The sequence below is a fragment of the Pecten maximus genome, chromosome 16, assembly GCF_902652985.1.
Source record: "Pecten maximus chromosome 16, xPecMax1.1, whole genome shotgun sequence".
In the NCBI taxonomy this organism is placed as follows: domain Eukaryota; kingdom Metazoa; phylum Mollusca; class Bivalvia; order Pectinida; family Pectinidae; genus Pecten; species Pecten maximus.
Window position 1 is genome coordinate 6185576 of NC_047030.1, and position 6000 is coordinate 6191575.

The 6000-nt window shown below is 35.1% G+C and overlaps 1 protein-coding gene across 1 annotated transcript in view; it reads right to left on the bottom strand.

Annotated features, from left to right (window-relative positions):
• LOC117345163 (solute carrier family 2, facilitated glucose transporter member 1-like) overlaps window positions 1–5719 on the bottom strand; it is a 66047-nt gene extending 60328 nt beyond the window's left edge. Inside the window, exon 1 of the mRNA XM_033908165.1 lies at window positions 5507–5719. The gene's annotated coding sequence lies outside the window, so the exon portion shown is untranslated. The remainder of the gene's footprint in view (window positions 1–5506) is intronic.
• Window positions 5720–6000: the final 281 nt, after the last annotated feature.

Here is a 6000-nt window from a genome sequence, read left to right on the forward strand (position 1 = left end):
TCATATTTTATTCTTATCATATATATCATCGTGAGCCCATATGGTCTGTTTATAAGGAATATGAAAAATTGTAATTGGAAGGAATAATGAAAAAAAGCCTGCCCACGCTATGGCTCGAACCAACGTGTAAACTGTCCACACACACATCTATCAATCATACCATACATGTCCACACACACGTCCATAATATCATACACGTCCACACACACGTCCATAATATCATACACGTCCACACACACGTCCATAATATCATACATATCCATACACACCCGTCCATAATATCATACATGTCCACACACACGTCCATAATATCATACACGTCCACACACACGTCCATAACACCATACATATCCATACACACCCGTCCATAATACCATACATGTCCATACACACCCGTCCATAATACCATACATGTCCATACACACCCGTCCATAATACCATACATGTCCACACACACACGTCCATAATACCATACATGCCCACACACACACGTCCATAATACCATACATGTCCACACACACACGTCCATAATATCATACAAGTCTACACACACCCGTCCATACCATACCATACATGTCCACACACATAACATCACATGATAATTCAGTATAGTTTTTAAGTACTTTCCCGTGCCTTTTCACCAAAGGACTCAGATGACCCCTATTCGTGCACCAATTCAATGACCTCCAAGTCACAGCACGTGATCCTTTCCCGTGACTTGGATATCCCACTGAGTGTCCCGAGTAACTTTTTTATGAATTGTTGTACCCTGTCTTTATCACTTTTGTAGTTACAAATAGGTATATATAATTGCTGACCGAAGATAACAGCGATTTATCAGATATGCCGGTGCTACTGTTGTATTAAAACAGGAAACATGCACTACGACATAGTACAACCGGACTGCCCAAAATACCTCGTGTTACCTGTGTGTGATAGTGAGGGAGTTATAGGTCATCAAACTAGTGTGACCTACACAAAGTTTACTTATATAGGATGATCGGTTATAGAGTGATAGGTCTGATACACCGGAGGGGTGGGGGGTGGGTGTGGAGGGGGGACCATGGTCTCTGATACACCAGAGGGGTGGGTGGTGGGGGTACTATTGTGTCTGATACACCGGTTTGTTAACATCCAGGTAAACATCTTATGAAGGGGGTACTATGATGTCTGATATACCGGTCTACTATGATGTCTGATATACCGGTCTACTATGATGTCTGATATACCGGTCTACTATGATGTCTGATATACCAGTCTGTTAAGATATCCGGGTACCCTCCTTGTTACAAGTATTACGTTCTATCAAGAATGCTAGCAGACGTTGTCATTCTAAATGTGACAAATTCAATATCATACGATAACCGAATATTATCAAATTGGACGCTTACCGCAAAAAAAAAAAAAAAAAATGTGAGAACAAAGTAAATACAATTCTGTCGAGGTCATACAGCAAAAGCTGACGCCATAGATTACACTGATCAATAATAGTCAGCAAATATTGTACAGTATTCACTGTCAAGGTAGAATATACAGTATTACAGTAAAACGTTACGGTATTCACTGTAATCTTACACTGTACAGTATTACAGTAAAACGTGTACGATATTCACTGTAATCTTACACTGTACAGTATTACAGTCAAACGTGTACGATATTCACTGTAATCTTACACTGTACAGTATTACAGTAAAACGTGTACGGTAATCACTGTAATCTTACACTGTACAGTATTACAGTAAAACGTGTACGATATTCACTGTAATCTTACACTGTACAGTATTACAGTAAATCGTGTACGGTATTCAATGTAATCTTACAATGTACAGTATTACAGTAAATCGTGTACGATATTCACTGTAATCTTACACTGTACAGTATTACAGTAAATCGTGTACGATATTCACTGTAATCTTACACCATACAGTATTACAGTAAAACGTGTACGATATTCACTGTAATCTTACAATGTACAGTATTACAGTAAAACGTGTACGATATTCACTGTAATCTTACACTGTACAGTATTATAGTAAAACGTGTACGGTATTCACTGTTATCTTATACTATACAGTATTACAGTAAAACGTGTACGGTATTCACTGTAATCTTACACTGTACAGTATTACAGTTAATCGTGTACGGTATTCACTGTAATCTTACACTGTACAGTATTACCGTAAATCGTGTACGATATTCACTGTAATCTTACACTGTACAGTATTACAGTAAATCGTGTACGGTATTCACTGTAATCTTACACTGTACAGTATTACAGTAAATCGTGTACGGTATTCAATGTAATCTTACACTGTACAGTATTACAGTAAATCGTGTACGATATTCACTGTAATCTTACACTGTACAGTATTACAGTAAAATGTGTACGATATTCACTGTAATCTTACACTGTACAGTATTACAGTAAATCGTGTACGGTATTCACTGTAATCTTACACTGTACAGTATTACAGTAAAACGTGTACGGTATTCACTGTAATCTTACACTGTACAGTATTACAGTAAAACGTGTACGATATTCACTGTAATCTTACACTGTACAATATTACAGTAAATCGTGTACGATATTCACTGTAATCTTACACTGTACAGTTTTACAGTAAAACGTGTACGATATTTACTGTAATCTTACACTGTACAGTATTACAGTAAAACGTGTACGGTATTTACTGTAATCTTACAATGTACAGTATTACAGTAAAAGTAAAACGTGTACGGTATTCACTGTAATCTTACACTGTAGAGTATTACAGTAAATCGTGTACGGTATTCACTGTAATCTTACACTGTACAGTATTACAGTAAATCGTGTACGATATTCACTGTAATCTTACACTGTAGAGTATTACAGTAAAACGTGTACGATATTCACTGTAATCTTACACTGTACAGTATTACAGTAAAACGTGTACGGTATTCACTGTAATCTTACACTGTAGAGTATTACAGTAAAACGTGTACGATATTCACTGTAATCTTACACTGTAGAGTATTACAGTAAATCGTGTACGGTATTCACTGTAATCTTACACTGTACAGTATTACAGTAAAACGTGTACGATATTCACTGTAATCTTACACTGTACAGTATTACAGTAAAACGTGTACGGTATTCACTGTAATCTTACACTGTACAGTATTACAGTAAAACGTGTACGGTATTCACTGTAATCTTACACTGTACAGTATTACAGTAAAACGTTACGGTATTCACTTTAATCTTACTCTGTACAGTTTTACAGTTAATCGTGTACGATATTCACTGTAATCTTACACTGTACAGTATTACAGTCAAACGTTTACGATATTCACTGTAATCTTACACTGTACAGTATTACAGTTAAACGTGTACGATATTCACTGTAATCTTACACTGTACAGTATTACAGTAAAACGTTTACGGTATTCACTTTAATCTTACACTGTACAGTATTACAGTAAATCGTGTACGGTATTCACTGTAATCTTACACTGTACAGTATTACCGTTAATCGTGTACGTTATTCACTGTAATCTTACACCATACAGTATTACAGTAAAACGTGTACGATATTCACTGTAATCTTACACTGTACAGTATTACAGTAAAACGTGTACGATATTCACTGTAATCTTACACTGTACAGTATTACAGTAAAACGTTACGGTATTCACTTTAATCTTACACTGTATAGTATTACAGTAAAACGTTACGGTATTCACTGTAATCTTACACTGTTCAGTATTACAGTAAAACGTGTACGGTATTCACAGTAATCTTACACTGTACAGTATTACAGTAAAACGTGTACGGTATTCACTGTAATCTTACACTGTACAGTATTACAGTAAATCGTGTACGGTATTCACTGTAATCTTACACTGTACAGTATTACAGTAAAACGTGTACGGTATTCACTGTAATCTTACACTGTACAGTATTACAGTAAAACGTGTACGATATTCACTGTAATCTTACACTGTACAGTTTTACAGTAAAACGTGTACGGTATTCACTGTAATCTTACACTGTACAGTATTACAGTAAAACGTGTACGGTATTCAATGTAATCTTACAATATACAGTATTACAGTAAATCGTGTACGATATTCACTGTAATCTTACACTGTACAGTATTACAGTAAATCGTGTACGATATTCACTGTAATCTTACACTGTACAGTATTACAGTAAAACGTGTACGATATTCACTGTAATCTTACACTGTTCAGTATTACAGTAAAACGTGTACGGTATTCACTGTAATCTTACACTGTACAGTATTACAGTAAAACGTGTACGATATTCACTGTAATCTTACACTGTACAGTATTACAGTAAAAAGTGTACGGTATTCACTGTAATCTTACACTGTAGAGTATTACAGTAAAACGTGTACGATATTCACTGTAATCTTACACTGTACAGTATTACAGTAAAACGTGTACGGTATTCACTGTAATCTTACACTGTACAGTTTTACAGTAAATCGTGTACGGTATTCACTGTAATCTTACACTGTACAGTATTACAGTAAATCGTGTACGGTATTCACTGTAATCTTACACTGTACAGTATTACAGTAAAACGTGTACGATATTCACTGTAATCTTACACTGTTCAGTATTACAGTAAAACGTGCACGGTATTCACTGTAATCTTACACTGTACAGTATTACAGTAAAACGTGTACGGTATTCAATGTAATCTTACAATATACAGTATTACAGTAAATCGTGTACGATATTCACTGTAATCTTACACTGTACAGTATTACAGTAAATCGTGTACGATATTCACTGTAATCTTACACTGTACAGTATTACAGTAAAACGTGTACGATATGCACTGTAATCTTTCACTGTACAGTATTACAGTAAATCGTGTACGATATTCACTGTAATCTTGCACTGTACAGTATTACAGTAAAAAGTGTACGATATTCACTGTAATCTTACACTGTACAGTATTACAGTAAAACGTGTACGGTATTCAATGTAATCTTACACTGTTCAGTATTACAGTAAAACGTAAAGTTTTACTATATAGTTTTCGTACTGTTTGTGGCATGCAAGTGTAAGGTATATAAAGAAAATATCAAGTATTACAATGTATACTGTGATGAACAATACACTAAACTAGAAAGTGTTACAATGTATACTGTGATGTACAATACACTACACTATAAAGTATTACAATGTATACTGTGATGTACAATACACTACACTATAAAGTATTACAATGTATACTGTGATGTACAATACACTAAACTAGAAAGTATTACAATGTATACTGTAATGTACAAAACACTACACTACACAGTGTTACAATGTATACTGTAATGTACAAAACACTACACTACACAGTGTTACAATGTATACTGTAATGCACAATGCACTACACTATACAGTATTACAAAGTATACCGTAATGTACGTAACAATACACTACACCATAAAGTATTACAGTGTATACTGATTGCCTACATCACTTTTATAGTACTTACCGGAAATGGTAATTGTGAAGATGGTAATAGCTGCACGAGAAATGGTTTAAACACAGCTCCCTGTTGTAGTTTTGTAGTAAGTTAGAATTCGTGCACATGTGGAAATCCTAATTTTACATGAGATAATTTCCAATGTCATTTTACCACGACATGAGGCGATGGCTTGTCGACGCTCCTCCTCGGCATGCACTGGTTGTCAATGTAATGTTACGAGACTGTATCGTTATAAAACATAAAGTGAAGTAATATATGTCGGTCGGGGATTTGTACCGGTGTTATACACGTGGACTCCGTATCGTCCAGGCTGTGATACAATTACCTTGACCTAGCCTGTATATATCAGTAGCGTTATCTTTTCCTGGACAATTAACTGCAGAAAACTGTAGTGCATTATGCATTCTGTTGACTGTTCACTATTTTCCATCACAGAAAAAGACACAAGAAAATTTATTTTGGGGTCGCGTATTACAACAATAAAACATTATAAATATAAC